The sequence below is a fragment of the Phoca vitulina genome, unplaced genomic scaffold (assembly GCF_004348235.1).
Source record: "Phoca vitulina isolate PV1807 unplaced genomic scaffold, GSC_HSeal_1.0 scaffold4, whole genome shotgun sequence".
Lineage (NCBI taxonomy): Eukaryota > Metazoa > Chordata > Mammalia > Carnivora > Phocidae > Phoca > Phoca vitulina.
The window spans coordinates 57,903,322-57,923,948 of record NW_022589707.1 but is presented as its reverse complement, the minus strand read 5'-3'; the positions used below and the strand labels follow the sequence as shown (position 1 = coordinate 57,923,948).

The following is a 20,627-nucleotide window of genomic DNA, read 5'->3' as shown; positions in this document are numbered from 1 at the left end:
TTTGAATCGTACATTTGAATCATCCCAGAGTAAAATCACTCATTCCCAAACACCAGCTTCATGGCACCACCCATCACTGAACAAGTGCACACCTGTTCACACCCCAACATTCCTGAAGCTGGGATGTGTCCTGCAATTGATACCCTTGTTAACTGTCTGGCAGTCCCTTTTCTTTCTTCACAGAACATAAAATGGTAAAAAGGTCTTGTGAATGATGGTTTCTTACTTTTGATGATGTAAAGAATAATTATTTAAAATTAAACTTCAGCAAAAACATATCACTACATGCTACAGACTTTGGAGGCTATTTGTGTATAACTGAAAAGGAGACTCCAAAGTCAGGGAGTGGCAGGTTTGCCTGTGATGTGGAATGAGTACCATGAGGAAGGTGCCCAGGGCTCGAGGAAAAGAGAGGGGAAGACCCCAAGCCGGCTTCCTACGTGGCCTCTGGGCAGAGTTTCTAAGCATCAGCAGAGGTTGGCCAGGTGAAGGGTAAGAGTGGGGGCAGTGGAGGGGGACCATGTGGGTGGCTGCTGGTAATTATTCCAGACAGAGAGAAAGCAATGAACACATTCTTGCACAGCAGAACTGCATGGGGTGTGCATGCCACCAACCAATAAGCAGTTGTGCATTCCTAGAACTTAAAGAAAGAGGAGCTGTGACTGAATAGACATATGGACCAATCTCTGAGGCCACCTGCTTTCCCTTTCAGCATTTAGATATATTCTGTAGCCACTGGAGGGTAGACACTCAATGCTGTTTGTTTCATATTTACTGAGCACCTTCTATGCCCTGTCTTTGCTAGAGAGTTCATCTTTGACCATCCATAACAAGTGCTGGAAGCCTGCGGCATGTCTCTCGAATTTAGCTTCCAACTATACAATCTGAAGTACATAATTTTCTGCCAGTTAGTTCCATCTTCCCGTTTTTCAGAGATTGACTTTATCTAGAAATATTACCGGTGTTCAATATCTTGTTTTGTCCTTGGGTTTATTTCTCTGGTGCAGTCTTAGAACTAAGGTAAGTCATATAATTTAGAGCCTAGAAGGAGTTGAGAAACAATTGAATAAAGCCCCTTTCTTGCATAACATATAGAACTGTCAAATCACTCTGTTACCCACCTGAAAATAGTAACACTATACATCAATTACACTTCAATAAAAATTAAAACAAATAGATTATTAAAGAAATAAAAAATAAGTTAAATAACACGGGGACCTGTGATCCAGGGAGGTGACTAACGGGTCTGAGAGAACAAAGCCAAGTAGCTTCAGAGCCAGGGCGTCAATGCAGGCTCCTGATGGCTTGCCTAATGAACAGAAGAAATACAAATCCGTCAGAGGTTCTAGGTACAAAAATAACTTAATGTTTGTACATTTCTTTTGCTCCAAGTTATTTTTCATTTATTTTTCATCTTTTTTCCCAGAGGTTTATCTTTGGTCACTCTCTTATGTTAATAATGATTTTTATAACTTCCCACGAAGAGAAGGAAGTGTGTTTTAAGTATAAATGTCAAAAGAGTTTTAGTAGAAATGGAGAAAAACAATTCCTCCATACGTAATTAACTATACATATATTTTTAAAACTGATTCTTCGAATTACATAGTTGACAAATTCCTACAGACGGTGGGAAGTTGAAGTAGTCTTCCATCCTTTCAAAAGCTAAATATCAATTAAAGTAATATCATTTTGGGGCACCTGGCTGGCTCAGTCGGTAGAGCACGCAACTCTTGATCTCAGGGTTGTGAGTCTGAGTCCCACATTGGGTGTAGTTTACTTAATAAAAAAATATTTAAGAAGTAATGAAATTTTGGCTAGCTTTTATGGGTGTTTTTCCTATCACTCAGATATCACATAGCTTTTCTATTCAGATTTTGATAAAGTTATGATTACTTGAGCATTCCATGTAACTTTATATGGATTCTATTTCTAGCAGAATTTTGTATCTCCTGCAAGTGACTTTTTTTTCCTGCAAATTATTTTTGACATTTCATAAATTAACAAGTAAAACACAATCACATCCCTCAATTTTGTGAGTCAGCAAATCTTATAAAAGGAAAACAATTCTAACCTTATTCAAGGCTATTAAAAGATGAGTTTTTGTTTAAACCCTACATGTGCAAATCATTGTTAAAATTTGCATTTTCTGTTAATGAATTGGAGTCTTAGGATATTTTTATATGATCATTTCATTCACATTTCAGCACAGCTCAGGTACTACCTATAGGCATTAATCAAGCTTAATGCTTCCCTAAACCTACTAAAATCACATTCTTACACTAAATATTTTCAATGTCAACATAACTTATCTCCCAATATAAAATAAAAGCCAGTAAACCCATGATCATGCTACAAACTTGTGCCTCCTCCACGTCGTTTCATCTCTCAGGTCTCACTTTGCTTGCCTGTGAAACCGCAGATCAGGCTAGCTGACATCTAGGATGCCCTCAGTCACAAAAACTATAAAGCTTCTTTTAATTAATTTTAGAGACATTTATATCTAAGAGAAAGCTTTGAGATAACGAACACATCTTCTTTTTAAAGATGAGGAAACTAGAGTTTAAAAATGGAGACAACTTGTCCAAGAGCAGGTTAAAGATCAAGTTCTCAATAAGGAAAGCTGGGATTAAAACACTAATCTCCAGTTAGCAACCTGGTGCTCCCCTCAGCCTCTCCATCTCAAGAGATGTTTCTCAAAGGAACATGTCCAACACAGCATTTCATATTCTAAGAAATGGGAAAAAAAAGTCAAGATACTCTCTAAAAGGTTATCATCCTCACCATTATTATTAGTTAAAAATATTACGTCCCCAGGGGTGCCTGGGTGGCTCAGTTGGTTAAGCGCCTGCCTTCAGCTCAGGTCATGATCCCAGCGTCCTGGGATCGAGCCCCGCATCGGGCTCCCTGCTCAGTGGGGAGACTGCTTCTTCCTCTCCCACTGCTGCTCCCCCTGCTTGTACTCTCTCTCTCTCTGTCAAATAAATAAGTAAAATATTTCAAAAAAAAATTACATCCCCACAAAAACAAACTAAAAACAAAATAAAGAACAAAAAATTCAAATGGCTCAGAAGGGGCATGGGCTAGGTCTTGTTGTTCTTTCTCTTAAAGCCCTGCTTGCAAAGGACAATTGATGGTGAATTTTGTGCTACAACAAAAATCATAGCAGCAATAACAAAGAGGCTGGCATTTGAAAACAAAAAACCTCAAAGAAATCCACAAGAGCAAATAACATAAAATGGATTAAAATACTGGGAACAGAAAAAGAATAAATAGGCTGTTTTTGTTAAAGAAAAGATTAAAAAAAAAAAAACCTTGCTTATAAATTATATTCACCTTTAATTTTATTTAGGTTGGTTTATATAATCTCTAGTACTTATGGTGGCTTTTTCTCTAAAAGCTTACTTCAAAAGGTGAAGAAGGAACACCCTATTCAGACAAAGGTCCTAATCAACTTCTGCAAAGAAATACTACGTACCCTTCAAATGCCAGCACAGAACATTATTAAATGATATGAATAAATATTTTCCTTAAATTATATTTCAAAACAGCATTTTATAATTGGAAAGCTCTTACCAATTTTAAAATTTTATGGGAGAAAAATCTGAAATAAGTTAACTTTATCATCTAACATCATGTTGCCCAAATACAATAGTCACTAGCCATTTTTGGCTATTGAGCACTTGAAATATGGCCAGTCTGAATTTAGATATGCTTTTAGTGTACACTGGATTTTGAAGACTTAGTATAACCCCCCAAAAGTAAAACATCTCATTGATAAATCTACATTTTATATTTATATTTTAATTTACAAAAAACATATGTATTCTCTATCGACATATTTGTATATATTCATATTTTGATATATCACTGTATTATATATAAATACATATTTATACATTCTATTTTATATTTATAAACTTATTTTTGTATTTTATGTTAAAATAATATTTTGGACATATTGGGTTAAATAAAATATATTACCTAATTTTACCCGTTCCCTTTTATTTTTTTAAATGTACCGACCAGTATACTTTAAATAACATATGTGGCTGCCATTATATTTTCACAGACAGCCTTGGTCTAAGGTATTAAGCAAATTAGCAAAGAGCTAGAAATTAATTTCATAACTCAGGCCACCAATATTCTGTACAGATTAAATATCTTTAAATAGTTCTTTCTCCCTAGAATCTCTGATAATTATTCTGTCAGAAATGTCATTACAAAAGTAAAATTCCATATACATACATATATATGTGTATATATATATACAAAGACTGTATATGTGTGTATATTGATATATATACAGACACACATTTATAGTTTTTTTAAATGACCTCCATATTTTCATTATACATTGCTTTAATAAGGTCCAAATCTATGTGCAAAATGCACTAATAGTTTCAAATCAGATTCATGGAAATAAGAAATTAATAAACTACTATAAGACCATTAAAAAAAAAAAGACCACTAAAACTGAAAAGATAAAGACTGTTTCTCTCTATACATTTATATATTCATATATAAATATATACCTACAAAGTATATATACATATTTACAAATGAAATACATTATATATAATTCATATACAAATATATGAATGGTTAATATTACAGGTACGATGGAAGTATGTGCATATATGAAATTACACATAAGCATAACGTCAACAATCAGAAAATTAGGGAGACACTAATGTTTACAAGGTTCTTTCTTTAACATTAAATTCGTAAGTTGAAGCACATTATAGAGATGATCAATTAATTTCTTATGCCTCCACAGGATCACTCAGAGCTAGCAGGGAATTTATAGATCATTTAGTCCAATCTCCTCTTTTCACAGGGGAAAGAAACTGAGAAATGAAGACTGAAGAAAATGTCCCAAAGCAAAGAGTAAGCCTTTTTCATTAGTCTTAAATTACTGAAATACACACATACCAATAGGTAGTTTATAAAATGTCTATACTCTGCACAGGTCCTGTAAACAAACCACCACAGCTCCTTTTTCTGGAAATGGCGCATAGTCAAGGACTTTCCTTGGTAAAGCTGTAGCTACTAACTCATGTTTGAGTTTGGGCTGGCTTAGCAAGGGATGAAGGCAGCCCTGGCAGGGGAGGGAGAAGCAAGAAGGGGACCTTAAAATAAAAGTCAAACAGCAAAGGGAAGCAGACAGAAAGTTCTATATTTTCATGTACCCCAACTAACAGAGCCACCCTTGCCTACACTGGGTCATCTAGTTGCTGTTATTTGAGAACTAGTAAAAGATCTCTTTCCCAAATCCTCTCCACTCTCTTAGGGAAGAAGCTTACAGGATTAAATAGCAGCAACACCCAGAGTAAATAAGGCACAAGACTGGTTTTTTGATGGGGATCAGGAAAGACAGGGCCATGGGCATATACCTGGTAGGGCAGGTAGAATAACCAGGAAGTAGTCCAAAGGGGTGCAGGTCCAAGTCAGGAGTGCAGGGAAGAGAGAAGCAGGAAGCAGAAAGGAGGGAGTGGTTTGGCACCAATGCAAAGTTTACCTACTTCACAATGATGCCCATGCTGCCTATGGCAACACTGAAGAGAGAGCATTAGGTACAAGGACACCAATCCTGGCCTTCAGGGAGCATCAGGTGGAAGAAAACTCCCCAGGGTGATGATGACCAGTCTCCCTCATTCACTGTAGGGAATCATGGCTCTTGGCATTGTGCTAGGCATCTTCTTTCATAGCTTCCACTCTTCATGCACCACTGCGCACTTCTTTGGAACTATCCAGCACCATGACTATAACTACTGTTGTTCCTTTCTTTTTGTCTGGAAGGGATGGGTCTCCCTTCCTTTCCCCTTCTCTTCCTGCTGGGATGGCTGAAGACAGAATCAGCTAGCACTGTTGACTAGTGTTCCAGAAAACAATATGGAAGCTAAATAGTTTGTATGACAGCTTCACTCTGCAGCTTTTACGGTGCTTGCTGGAGCACTTTCTCTAGGAATACTTCCTCTTGGAGTCCTGAAATGCCATGTTAGAGAGGTCATACGGAGACATCCCAGCACCATCAACAACCAGCAGTCTTTGCTGTACCTGCCCAACTATTTTCTCTTCAAGTTAATCAACCTCCCTTTCTGCCATAAGCCCATGTTCTTCAACCTCTTTCTTCCCCCAGTTACCATCTCTTCCTTCTCTTTGCTGAGTTCCTCTAAGCCCATACAGACTGGATCCCTTCTCCACCATGCCAGAGAAAGTTTTTCACTATGAACCCAACTCAAGTCTTCATCTTGCTTGACCTTTGACTAAGCTCCCATTCTTAAGTGCTCAGCAAACACTCTGCACATTTGAAGCTTTTCTAAGTTCTTTGTTAGCTCCTCTTTCTCTGGGCCTACATCTCATATATCAGTGATCTGCAAGGTTCTGACCTTGATTGTCTTCTGCTGCACTTCACTTGCCTCTCTGGGTGATTTAAACCACTCTGTGGCTTCAACCAACAGCTGTGTGCCAATGAAGTCCAGAATTAAACAGCTCTCCAGTAGGGAGATGGAAATATGGACCTGGTGCTCTGGAGAAGTGTTTAAATTCCCATCTCCCTATTGTAATCTTCACCTGGATGTCCCACAGGTACTTCAGATTCAGCACATCTAAAACAGAACCTATCTCTCTCCATCTGCATCCCCAAATCATCCCCGCCCCCCCTGGCTCCTATGTTAATCACTTGCAGAAAATCTACTGAATGGTCCCAACTAGAAACTTGACTTCTCTCTCATCTTTTATAGCCAGTCTCCAAGTTCTCTCCATTCTACCTCCTCAAAAGCTATTAAATACATCTTCTCTTTTCTATGTTGACAGCCAGGACTTAGTCTAGGCCTTCAGAGGCAACACTATGCCTAGATCTGCCCATTCCAATCTTTCATACCATGGTCTGAACTATTACTTTAATATGCAGATCTAATCATGCTGCCTTCCCACTCCAAATGCTTTAATTGCATTCTCTTGCCACTAGAGAAACTTCTTGGCAAAAAATCCAAATGCAAAATTCAAAATTTTGCTATACTCCACACAGAACTATTCCTTCTGGCCATTTCAGAATGTTAGAGCTTTCCTGAATACGCTATGCCAAGACTCTGTGAAGTTTCTTCCTTCCCTTGAAATGCCCTCCCCTCTTTGTCCAACTGGCCAACTTACAGCTTACTTCAAGCCTCTCCTCAAACGTCAGCACCTCAGTGAGGGCTTTCCTAACAAACACCCACCCTTCCACACCCAGAGACCTCCCATTCCTGTTTCAACTATAGTCCTTAACTGCCCCATGCAGGTGGTACTCTACACTCCCATTGCTCTCCTGCACTGAGCTAATTACATCTGCATCTCCTGCACTACACTGCAAGTCCCTTGAGGGCAGGGACCCAACTGGTTCATCTTTGCCTCCTTACACCAAGCACAGTACCTGAAACACAGCAGGCCTTTAGTAAATATGTTCTGGACAAAAGACAATAATTATGTGCTACAATTCACTGAGCACTTTACATGTGTGAAGCACTTAACAGCATTATCTCATGTGTGGACACAGCCACCATGAAAGGGATACCACTCCATTTTGCAAGTGAGAAAAAAAAACTTAGAAAGGTAAAATAATTTGCCCAAAGTCAACAACTGATAAACTTAGGTCTGCTTATGACTCCCCAGCTCCTGTTTTTAACCACTCCTCTCTACTCCTGGGTGAAAGAGATTGGATAATGGGCTCTGTTTCTATAAAATTGTTTCTAAAAAACAATCTCTTCTAGTCCCAGGCTTAGGTGTTATGTTAGTCCTAAATCCATTACCATCATGGTTTTTGTGCACAACAAAACCTTGATGATGGACTTCTGGTGGCTATCAGGGTTCCCACCAATAAGGAGAGGGAGCACCATTTATTACGATTATCTCCTTGATCTTTGGCTTAGGATATACTTCTCCAGAAACAGGCAGAGAAGACTAGATTTCTCCCAAGTACCTTTAAGTTTGAGACATTGGTGTCCATGCCCTATTCTGGGAACAGAGAAGTGGGTGTGAGGGATCGTAATGGTGGCAAGTAATGGAATGGATTTTAATGTGTGCTCTGGGGAAGTGGCCAAAATGCTCTGTAGTCTCTCCTTGTACAAATACTCTCACCATCAGAACAACAGGATCTTTCCACTCCTAAATCTAGGCTCTCAGGGTTAACAATATACCATTACCTAAGTGTTCAGGGATCCATTCCTGAACACATGTACCTTGTGCTTCCCACCCCAGGGTACTGAATTGCATTCAGTTATCCTTTTACAGGCATTCTCTTCTAATTCTACATATTTTCTGTTAAATGTATTCTAAAACTGACCTCTTTAATTTTCTCTAATCCTAATCACTTTTTAACATCAGTCCTCTGTTTTCTAATACCTCCACACCTCCATGACTATCTAGCACATAACTGAAACCAGAATTGTGCTTACCCTGATGAATACATTTAATTCTCTCAACTCAAAGATGATCAAATTTGCCAAAGGTCACTCAGCTGATAAGGACACACATATATGTTGGGCTCCACACATGAGGACTATTTGCCAGTATTTTCTTTGTAACCTGGATACCATGTTGGGAACTCTCTCTCTCTACACTCAACCCTTTTTCACCTACCAAATTCCTATTGGTCTTTTAAGGCTTAACTCAGGAGTCACCTCCTCCATGAATCCTCTCAGGTTTTCTGGTTGTGCTCTTTCCTGTTCTATCATCTGGGTGGGGTGCCTTGGTCCTGGGTTTCATCCCCTCCTTGCTTTCACTGAAATTTAATTGTCAGCAGACTCTTCCATCTCCCTTACTAGGTTGTAGGTTCCTCCAGAGCAGGGCAGGGTGTGGGTCTTGTCTTGGGATTCCCAGTACTAGCACATTGCATGATACACAGCATACACACAACAAATGCTTGCTGAGTACTGAGTAGTGAACCCCACTTCTCTGCTTGGGCCAAAGGCGTAATGAATGATGTCATCTGACTTAGCAGGAAAGACTTCTCATCATAAGCAATGCCATTTTCTCAGCTTTTCATGAACTCATTGTCTCACTAGGTCTATATTGGAACAAGTAACTGCTATTAGTTGAGGAACTACCACTTCTCAGACACTGAGATGCACATTATGCTTATCCTGAAAATACTGCCAAGTCGACATCATCCTCATGTTATGGATCAAGTTCAAAATCAGTTACCCTAAGTAAATGGCCTGCAGTCAGAGGGAAGGTTTTGTATTAAAAGCATTATAAAATACCCTATTATGTATAGTCATCCCTGTCCTGGAGAGATTCATTAGTATTTGAAATTACTTACACACACACACACACACACACATACAGAGTACATTCATTTGGACACTGGAGTAGTGAAAACACGGTTCACTAGCATTTATAGAGGTTCAAGACAGTTCTACCATATGCATTATCTAGGGTATATCATGCCTGTAGTCTTAATTTTCTTATAAGTGGGGATTATAATACCTACTTACTTCAAAGGGGATGGAATATAAAAAAAAAAAAGATCATGTTTGCCAAAATGCTTTGTTAAGGAAGTGGGCACTGTCCCATCTTAGAGCACTATGCTGGATAGAGTTTAGTGCCGTGTTTCTTAGAGCCACCTGAGGTGTTAAGAGCAGATGAAAGAAGCCAGGCTGGAAGTCCCCATTTAACGAGTTCCCAAATGCTTCTACTGGACACAAAAGTTTGATAAATACCAGGTTAGGACAATGCTTCTCAAGCTTTAATATACACATGAATCACTTGAAGATCTTGTTAAAATGCAGATTTGAATTCAGTGGGCCTGGGGGGGGCAGGTGAGGGCAGGTTGAAATATTGTATGTCTAACAAGCTCCCAGGGGAAGCCAATGTTGCTGGTCTATGGATCACATTTGAGTGGCAGGGGGCTGGAAGATCTATCCCCACTGGAACAAATTAGCTTTGCTTTGTTCCTGGACCACAGATTGAATCTCCCAGCCTCAGGGAGTATTCCAGAAAGCCCAAGATCTTAGTATTGCTACAAAACACTTGAACTACTCCAAACTAAATCACATTCCCTATCTTTTTCAGCAGTAGCATCCTTTTCAGATACAGATAGCACATAGGTTTAGCATGTAAAAGAATAATTTATTGCTATTACTTGAGTTCTATTTACTGTGTAAAGCATTTGAATACATTATTTCTAATTCCAACTACAACCCCACAAGGTGGATATTCTTGCTCTATAGATAAGAAAATGATGACATAGAGAGCATAAGTTACCTGCTCAAAGTCACATGGCTAGTTAGGTGTTGCAACTAGGGTTCCAATCCTGTTCTTTTAGGATCCAAAGCCTATGTGCCCTCTGTACGTCTTCCACGATGCTAGGTATGATTTTGGTACAAAATGTGACAGCTTAGGAAAAAACGGGAAAAAATATTTTCTCCTGTATCAGTCTTTGAGTTCAAGGCTTTGCTAAGGCAGATTCTAGGTGGGGGTGAGGATGGGGATAAGGTTAATTAATTAGTGATCTCTAATGCCTCATGAAAAACATGCAGATAGCATCTTTGACTATGGTTCCCATAAATCTGATAATACAAATGGAATAAAAAGGACATCTGTGACCAGGGCACTGATCCTAAATGTTGCCACCTACCCTCAGGCTTCAACCAATAAAAAGGAAAAGATTTTTCTGATCTTTGTGGTCTATCAACTTTCCCACCTTCTCTTATATGAGGTTTCTGTAACTCTAAATTTCACACCAACTTAGGTTGACCCTACCATGTGATTTCAGTTACCACACTTCCCTGCCTGCACCTGAAAAAAAAAGTACTGTTTAGTCAGATATATTGAAAGTGCAGCAGTTTTGAAGATTTTCTTTTGAGCAACAAAATTTTCTGTATCTGTCACAAGGTTGACATGGAAAGAAATGCATGACAATAAAGATGCTCATGGAAATCAGTCAGATACTCAAGTGTACCAAATGGAGGAAAGACAGCTATGAAATATACTGTCTAGGCATTTACCATCCAGTGCCTTTACCATTTAATGATCCATGAATGGAGTATCCACAGATTTTTTAACCTCAGGTTGCTTAACTGTTGTTTTCTAAACACTCATCTTTAATAATAGAATTGTCTACCTATATTACCCAAAATGGTACAATTAGAAAGCCACATCTCCAGTAATTAAATATATACTTAGCAGTTAAAACCAAACAGTGATGTTTGAATTATTAAGAATTATAAACTGATTTTGCCCCTATGGTATTCTCTACACAGGATATTTCAAGAATAAAGACTAAAACCTAAAAAGAAACTGGTTTGAAAACCCACTTAAAAGTATTTTTAGACTGTGTATGTGATTTAAATAGACGGTAAGAAACTGAGTCTGGAGCATTGATCTCAAACTAATAAGCATTTCCTGTTTCACTCCCTAACCCCCAGGAATAGTTCAGATCTCAGAAAATCTAAACTAAAGGTCCACAGAAACCAATTCGAGATTTTTCTGGAGAGACTTTACTGAAATGTTTGGACATGAACATGTTTGCAATGAGTCATAATTTATAGGACCTTAGTGGCCAGCGCCTTATGTGCCTTTCTACCTACATTCAATATCATTCTCAAACCAGCTGGTGATATACTTTCCAGGCCCTGATAATTTTTATGAAGTTACCAGATCTCAGTTTCTAAGGCTGCTACCCAGCACCTTTTCTCGTGCTGATTTTTTTATGCTATCTAAACAGAAGAGAACCTGATTTTCTTTCTGAACTGTAAATCTCCCCAACCAGGCAGTTAATACCTTTTCCCAGCAAAAGGGCACAGTACTTTTGAGACCCCCAAAGAGAAGATGAGGGGCTTTGGGGACACTCCAAGTAAAAAAAAACAGTGGGAAAGGTTAATGGAAGTGGAAGGGGCCTCTGGGCAAAGGCAGACATAACAACAGGATACGTTCGCTTCTAAAGGAAGCAGGAGCTGCAATAGCCCGAGGGCAGGAAAGGCGGAGTCAGTAGCACCCTAAGGAAACGAGTCAGGGTTTGCAGGGACCTGGCCCGCTTAGGGACTCCTGCTCCAGTCGGGTCCAAAGCTGGTGAGCACCTCGCCTGCGGGAGACCAAGCGCAGGCCTCCTGGCACTAGTGGTTATAAAGAGGCACCCATCTGCTCCCTGCCACCTCCGCCAAAGATGGGCAACGGGGCGAAGAGAAAAAGCAAACACCTAGCGCCGCGGCAGGTGAACTTGTCAACAAGTCAGTCCCTGCCCAGAAGGAACCTCGGGGTCCCGGGGCCGGAACAGTTGGGAAGGCGAGGCACGGCGTGGGTGGAGTGGGCTGGCGTGGGTGGGGGTGCCGCGGGCGCCAGGGCTAGAGATGCGGCCGGCGCCCGGAACGCTTCCCTCCGGCTCCCCCGGGGCTGACGCACGCTCTCATGGCGCGTGCATCCTCCAGACCTGCCCAGGCCCGAGGGAGGAGGCGGGGGAGGGGAAGGGGCTGTGGTGGTTCCCACACGGGGACCAGGGACCGGAGAAAGCGACCCGCCTGTCACCCGCCGCCCGCAGAGGGCACAGTTGGCGGCCCCAGGCTGGCGCCCCGACCGCCGCGGCTGCCGGGCGTCTCCCGCTGCAGCCTGCAGCCCGCCCGGCGCGCCCCCGCCCCGACCCCGGAGGGCAGGTACCTCGGAGCCCCGGCCCCCAGGAGCCTCCTGGCCGCGGTCGGAGCGTCCCTCCAGCTCCCTCATCCGACGTCAGCGTCAGCAGAAGGCGAGGGAAGGGGGCGGGGGGAGCGCAGGAACCGGCCCTTCCTGCGGCGGTCGCCGCCAGCCGGAATAGCAGCCGGCAGAGCCCGTGCGCGCCGCAGCGCAGCGCAGCGGCCGGGGGGAGCGGGCGGCCTCGCCTCCCCGCAAACGCCCGCGGCCCGGGCGCCGCCGCCTCCTCTCCCTTCCTCTCTCCACAGGAGACGCCCGGCGGGGCGACCCCTCCCACCAGGACCCGGGCACCCGGAGGAGCGAGGGGGCGAAGGCCTCACCTTTTGGGGGGCGGGTCCGGGATGGGGGGACTGAGCCTCCCTCTCTCTCTCCTCCCTGGGGACTTTCCTCGACCCCCATCTCCTGGGGTATCCCCCGTTTCGATCTGCCGCCCAGGGTGACCCCACCCCTGCTCTCCCGCAGGTATTCCACGTGTCCATAGCATTTACGTCATAATGACCTGGCCGACAGGTGGGAGCCGCAGCGAGCGCTCCAGGGTTCCCTCCGTGCTGTGCGTGGTGCGTCCTCCTTGCTTCCACGTAAGATTTCTGTGGCTTTAGGAGACAGGAGACTTCATGACTTCGTGCTAAGGAAAGTTACAGAGGCCTGTGTCTGGAAATTAACTTTGAGCTTAAAGGAAAAAGGCTGTGTCAAAAAAAAAAAAACAACAACTGTGTATGTATATGTATATATATTTTTTATTCCCCATACAGTCATGTATCTTTTAATCTTAAATTATTGACGGTTATAGTAATTTTATCTTATCATCATGAAAAAACCAAACTCTTGCTTTTAGAGCACCTTGTGGTGATCACAAAGAGAAGGTGTTGGAATAGGTGCTTCTTAGAATTATCTATGCTGAAAAGCAATCCCAATGTACTATGACTCAATCTCTGATTATGTTATGTATTTATAAATAAGTTCATAGAATAGTCACTGGTTGAAACAATTTAACAGAGTGGAATGAAAGATGGTTATTGAGCAATGATGCAAACAAATCTGAAATCCACAGCTAACATGAATGGGCTGCTTCCTATGTGCCAGGCATGTGCTGTATATTTCACATTTATTTCTTACTGTAACCCAGTGCTGTAGGTAAAATTATTATCCCTATTTTACAGATGAAGACACTGCCCAGAGTGCCTTTAAGGCATTAAGCTGATAGGATATGAGCAGGGGTTTGAATCCAGGGTTGTCTGAACCATGAGAGGTTTAGCTTAATCTCAAGATAGAAAGGTGCCTAGCCAAAATGGATAGAGAAAAAGTTTAGGTGTTATTGACATTTTAATAGAAAGTTTGTAAGATGGTACAGCTCCAGAAATTTATATAACCTTAAAAGTTGACATTATTCTTCAGATATACTCTTTGGGGATTTTGTTTGTCATAGTTGTTATTTGAGCCTATCCTAATATAGCACAAAATATAAAGCTGAGCAAACATCAAGTCCTTAATAAATGTTTACAAATAAACAAATAATGAATTAATAAATATGGTCTACAAAATAGCAATTTGTTGAAAAGCTGAGATTCAAGACAAAGTTTGGAAGAGAAAAACGTTGCTCCTATATATTTGGCTTTTATAAGAAGCATTCAAGGTGACCTGTTCACAATACAAGCCAAATTATTTTTGCTCTTTGTAAGAAGGAAAAAGGGAAAATACAAAACTTTTAAGATGAGCAACAAAGGCTTCTTGAATGTTGGGTCAATGTATCAATCAGTTGTTTGAAACGCTGAGAAATAGATCACAAAATTTCCTGACTCTGTAATGTTCTTTCCACCAGTGGTGATTTACTAGTTACATGAAAATGTATTAGGAACTCTATTTAGCAAAGGCTGGCTTTGTAGAAGATACTTAAATTCGTTACAAGAGAGCCAGTAGAATGGCAGGTTGATGGTGTGTTCACAATATCTCCTCAAAATGCAGATAATTGGAACACAAGCACTAGGGGAAATGAGCAAAAAAACTGATTTATGTAACTAATTACTCAGGTTTCCTTTTACTTTTCTAAAGGCCAAGGTGAAAACTTGGTGAAACATCATGGATGCTGAAAGTGGCTTCGAAGACAATGTCTAAAAGTGAACAGATAAGTGATACAAGCCCTATCTGGTCAACATGGCACTGAAATTCCTTGGGCTCCCAGAGTTTAAGGTAAATCTTTAAATGACTTGTTATCATTATTAGTGTTGTCCTAACATTAGGATATTTCAGGAAGGAAATAATAAACTCATGCTCATTCTACATCACCACAGTGAAGGCTTTTCCTTCCCATTTAAAAAATTGCTCCATCTATAAACTTCTGTTTGTTTCTGGATATCAAGTTGTTTCAATCTTACAAAGCACCCACAGGGTGTTGAGAACTTGAAACAATTTCTGTTATTTTAAAAAAGATTTTATTTATTAGAGAGAGGGGGAGGGAGAAGCAGACTCCCTGCTGAGCAGAGAGCCCGATGCGATGTGTGGCCCCATCTCAGGACCCCAGGATGATGACCTGAGCTGAAGGCAGGCACTTAACAGACTGAGCCACCCAGGTGCCCCAAGAACCTGAAACAATTTCTAAGAAGAGAATGGTTATTGAATGATGGCATCTGAAATTAAGGAAGCTATACAGTAATGTACATTTTCCAGAATGTAACAGGATGACAAGAAAACTTTTCCACAGAAACAATCATTACATATTCAAGTTAATGATTTTTTGAGGGGTTCCAAGGTTCAAGATGTACTAACAGAACCACAAGAATTAGGAATTGTGTTAGGCTGTCATTAACAGGACCCAGAATAGCAGTGGATTAAATAAGGTAAAGGTTTATTTTTTCTCACATTAAGGAAATTGGAAAGTAGTCCAGAGATGATATGGCTTCTGATAGGTCATCAGGGTGTTGCTCTCCTCTCCTTCTGTTTCACCATTCTAAGCAAAGCAATATTGCTTAAAGTTAAAATCCAGGCAAGGATGTGGAGAAGTACGAACCTTCATACATTGCTGGTGGGAATGTAATGATGCAGCAGCTTTGGAAAACAGTCTAGCAGTTCCTCAAATGATTAAGCATAGAGTTACCAGATGGCCCAGCAATTCTACCCCAAAGTATATATCCAAGAGAAATGAAAACCTATGTCCACATAAAAACTTGCACACAAAAATCTATGGCAGCATTATTCAGAATAGTCAAAAGGTGGAAACAATTCAACAGTTCATCAGTGGATGGATGAGTAAACAAAATGTATTATATCCATATAAGGGAATATTATTGGGCTGTGAAAAGGAATGAAATACTGGTGCATACCATAACTTGGATGAATCTTGAAAATGTGCTAATTGAAAAGAGCGAGCCACAAAAGTCCATATATTATATGATTCTATTTTTGTAAAAGTCTAGGATAGGGAAATATAGAGAGACAGAAAGTAGATTAATGATCATTTAGGGCACATATATATATATATACACACACGTATATGTATGTCAATACATTTGTATTAGCTAATGTATGAACATACTTATACAAACTTAATCTAATAGAATAATATATGTAATATATGATATAATACAATATAATAATACTATAGTGGACTGTTGATATATATTTTTAATATGTATTTTTAATGTTCTGAGTGCTCTTTATGCTCTCAGCCAACATAAGCAAGTGAGGCAGAATGCCTTTCTTCCTTTTGGTGAATGGGAACCATAATGCAAATGAGTGCTTTACCATTCATCCAGACAAATAATTATGGTTTCCTACTGCTCTGAAATCCTTTTATTTTCTGACTCATCTTTGACAGCATCATATATACTTATGGTACCTGTTCTTGAGTAAGATGCTAAGGTAGAGCTGAAGCTATTATTATTATCAATGTATTTAATAAGAGCTATATATATAAATCTCTTCAAAGTTCAGCTCATTAACAAGACAAAAATCACTTTTCCTTGAATTGCTGGGAAATTGAAATTAGATAATCTGTAAGAATAAACTTTGAAAAAACTGATGTTTTAAAAATTATTATTAAACTTGTCTGATTTTTACTGGTGATAGAAATTTAAAGAAAGCTTAAACTAAATTTTATTGGCAAAATGAAGTCATTTATTCCCTGTATCGTGTAATACTGAAAGAGGAATTAGATGTACTCAACTAAGTATCTTGACCAATTTTGGTTTAATTCTTGTCATCAGATGTGCTCTCTCATAGCAAAACAAAGCTCCTATTATATTCTCAGCAGTGATAGTTATGTCTTTAAGTGTGTGCATGTGTGTGCATGTGAAAATAGAACAAATGTTTAATTAATAGCATTAACTTTTGTTAATTAAAATTAACTTCCTTTCCCTTCAAAATTAAGGCTTCAATGAAGAGAGGAGGTTTATTTTATACTGAAGAGTAAAACCAGCATACCAGCTTAGATTTCTGGGTAAATAACACCCCACCTCTTCACCCCCAGTATCAATCCATTGGAACTTCTGCAAGAAAAGTATTGGTGATAGCATCAAAATGGGACCTTCACTGTAGGTAGAGAACTTTGTCATGTGCCATCTGGTATAATCCTGCTTTTTTTTTTTTTTTTTTTTTTTATAATCCTGCTTTTGACTAGGAACTGTGCTGGGGTTTGGGCAAACCTCAGCCCAGAGTTCAGAGCTGTGCCTCTGGTCTCATTTTTGAGACTATGTCCCCTATAGCAGACATACAGCTAATGATCCCTGAAAGGGTCACTCTCTGGTAAGGAATAGGACTTAACTGAAAGATTAGGATGGAACTTTCTAGGTCTTTGGTCTTCCTTTCCCCTCTCCAGAGGGACAGTTTAAAAAAATCACTACCAACCCTGTTGCAGATAGTTAAGGTAATTCAGGTGAAGCATCGGCTAAACATTTGGTTTAATCATGGGGTAAGAGGCTGAATCAGGACTATAAACCATATTTCGTAACTCCCAATCAAATGCACTTTTCCTCTTCTAGTTTTAACTCTGTCACTAACTTGCTTTGGCAGAGACTGTTAATCATTTCCCAATATTTATTCTACCCTTTTCCCATAGTAATGTAAATTTCAGCTGCGTGTACATTGTTGCCCAGCTGAAGACTATTTTCTAGCTTCCCTGGCTTCAGGGTGTGGTCATGTGACCAGGCTCTAGCCAATAGGATATGACTGAAAGACACATTTGTAACTTTTGGGTCATGCTTTTGAAAGAAACACACCCTCACCTTTCTCTTGCCCCTTTCCCACTGGTTGGATCATCTTTGGCCATGAAGGGGAAGGCAATATATTGGGGATGGCCAGAAACTTGCCACCTGATCTGCCATACTGCTCTGGTCCTCCTGCCTGGGTTGTTTTATGAGAAGGAAATAAAGTTCAATATTATTTAAGCCACTATTTAAGTGGCTTAAATAATGGGATATTATTTTAAGTAAATGGGATATTATTACAACCCAGCCTTTATCCTAATTAATCCATCTACTCCATGATGTTGGATTAGATCTTCATTTTTCATGAAGTTTATATTCCAAAACAATGATTCTCAATCTGTGGGTCACAGGGCCTCTGAGGGCCATTGGTGTTAATATAAAGGATCATGGGATACAAATCTCTAACAAGTAATGTCTGTAGACAAAAACCCCTCCTTGAGAAATAAAGATAGCAATTTTGAAATACATATGATGTGATTGTAAAACAAAATCATTAGTGAATTTCTTGGAATGCAATGTGTTGGTAATGAATCATTTAGCTTAGTACATCTGAAAAAGTCTATTTCACCTTTGTTTTTGAAATATTTTTTCATGGGTAAAGAACTCGAGATAACTTTGTTTTGGAACTTTAAAGATGTTGCTGTGTTCGAGTTTACATTGTTTCAAACATAAAATCTGTCATCTTTATCTTTGGTCCTCTTTGTCTTTTTTTCTTCTGGCTGCTTTTTAAGATTTTTTTTTTCCTTACAACTAGTTTTAAAAAGTTTGATTATGATGTCCTCAGTATTGTTTTTTCTTGTAGTTTTGGCTTTGTTGAGCTTTTTGGGGTTGTGGGTTTCTCATTTAATTCAAACTGTGAATAACTTCAGCCATACCCAGAATAGCCAACACAATATTGAAGGAGAGAAACAAAGCCCAGGGGCTGACACCACCTGACTTCAAGACTTACTATGAAGCTACAGTAATCAAGAGTGTGTGATATTGGCAAAAGAATAGATAAATAGATCAATGGAACAGTATAGAGAACTCAGAAGTAGACACCTGCAGATATAGTCATCTAAACTTTGATAAAGAAATAAAGGCGGGCGCCTGGGTGGCTCAGTTGGTTAAGCAACTGCCCTTGGCTCAGGTCATGATCCTGGAGTCCTGGGATCAAGTCCCGCATCGGGCTCCCTGCCCAGCAGGAGTCTGCTTCTCCCTCTGACCCTCCCCCCTCTCATATGCTCTCTCTCTCTCCATTCTCACTCTCTCAAATAAATAAATAAATAAAATCTTTAAAAAAAGAAATAAAGGCAATTCAATGGAGAAAAAGATAGTCTTTTCAACAAATGGTATGGGAACAACTGGACATCTACATGCCCAAAAAGTGCATCTAGACACAGACCTCATATCTTTCACAACCATTAACTCAAAGTGGATCATAGACCTAAATGTAAAACACAAAACAATGAAATTTCTAGATAATAATGTAGGAGAAAATTTAGATAACCTTAGGTATGGCAATGACTTCTTAGATATAACACCAAAGGCCTACCCCATGAAAGAAAAAAATGGGTAAACTGGACCTCCTTAAAATCAAACACTTCTGCTCTACAAAATATACTGTCAAGAAAATGAGAAGACAAGTCACAGACTGGGAGAAAATATTTTCAGGAGGCATCTGATAAAAGACCATTATCCAACTTCTTCCTAGAAACATCGCCAAAGGCAAGGGAAGCAAGGGCAAAAATGAACTATTGGGACTTCATCATTTAAGATAAAAAGCTTTTGCACAGCAAAAGAAATAGTCAACAAAACCAAAAGACAACCGACAAAATGGGAGAAGATATTTGCAAATGACATATCAGATAAAGGGCTAGTATCCAAAATCTATAAAGAACTTATTAAACTCAATACCCAAAGAACAAAGGATCCAATCAAGAAATGGGCAGAAGACCTGAACAGACATTTTTCCAAAGAAGACATCCAAATGGCCGGCAGACACATGAAAAAGTGCTCAACATCGCTCGGCATCAGGGAAATACAAATCAAAACCTCAATGAGATACCACCTCACACCAGTCAGAATGGCTAAAATTGACAAGTCAGGAAACAACAGATGTTGGCGAGGATGTGGAGAAAGGGGAACCCTCCTACACTGTTGGTGGGAAGGCAAGCTGGTGCAGCCACTCTGGAAAACAGTATGGAGGTTCCTCAAAAAGTTGAAAACAGAGCTACCCTATGACCCAGCAAATGCACTACTGGGTATTTACCCCAAAGATACAAATGTAGGGATCCGAAGGGGTACATGCACCCCAATGTTTATAGCAACAATGTCCACAATAGCCAAACTATGGGAAGAGCCAAGATGTCCATTAACAGATGAATGGATAGAGAAGACGTGGTGTGTGTGTGTGTGTGTGTATATATATATATATATATACACATACATACATACCATGGAATATTATGCAACCATCAAAAGGAATGAAATCTTGCCATTTGCAATGACGTGGATGGAACTGGAGGGTATTATGCTCAGTGAAATAAGTCAACCAGAGAAAGACATGTATCATATGATCTCACTGATATGAGGAATTCTTAATCTCAGGAAACAAACTGAGGGTTGCTGGAGTGGTGGGGGTGGGAGGGATGGGGTGGCTGGGTGATAGACACTGGGGAGGGTATGTGCTATGGTGAGCACTGTGAATTGTGTAAGACTGTTGAGTCACAGACCTGTACCTCTGAAACAAATAATACATTATATGTAAAAAAAAAAAAAAAAAAAAAA

At 39.9% G+C, this 20,627-nt stretch overlaps 1 protein-coding gene and 1 long non-coding RNA gene across 16 annotated transcripts in view; one reads left to right on the top strand and one right to left on the bottom strand.

Annotated features, from left to right (window-relative positions):
* ICA1 (islet cell autoantigen 1) overlaps nucleotides 1-13,197 on the bottom strand; it is a 142,041-nt gene extending 128,844 nt beyond the window's left edge. For 5 of the 14 annotated variants that reach the window (XM_032402056.1, XM_032402057.1, XM_032402048.1 and 2 more), the window contains exons 1-2: nucleotides 12,631-12,812; nucleotides 1,219-1,309 (exon numbers count right to left, since the gene is read on the bottom strand). The gene's annotated coding sequence lies outside the window, so the exon portion shown is untranslated. Of the gene's footprint in view, nucleotides 1-1,121; nucleotides 1,149-1,218; nucleotides 1,310-12,630; nucleotides 12,814-12,980 lie in introns of those variants that run through there. The other 9 variants (XM_032402060.1, XM_032402051.1, XM_032402052.1 and 6 more) reach the window with 5 other exon arrangements.
* On the top strand, nucleotides 13,143-18,569 carry LOC116631007. Of its 2 annotated transcripts, none has more exons than XR_004299062.1 (3): nucleotides 13,143-13,217; nucleotides 14,710-14,847; nucleotides 17,024-18,569. It is a non-coding gene; the product is annotated as an uncharacterized LOC116631007 (long non-coding RNA). The 2 variants fall into 2 exon arrangements; XR_004299063.1 differs by having other exon boundaries at nucleotides 13,156-13,238.
* The last annotated feature ends 2,058 nt before the right edge of the window (nucleotides 18,570-20,627 follow it).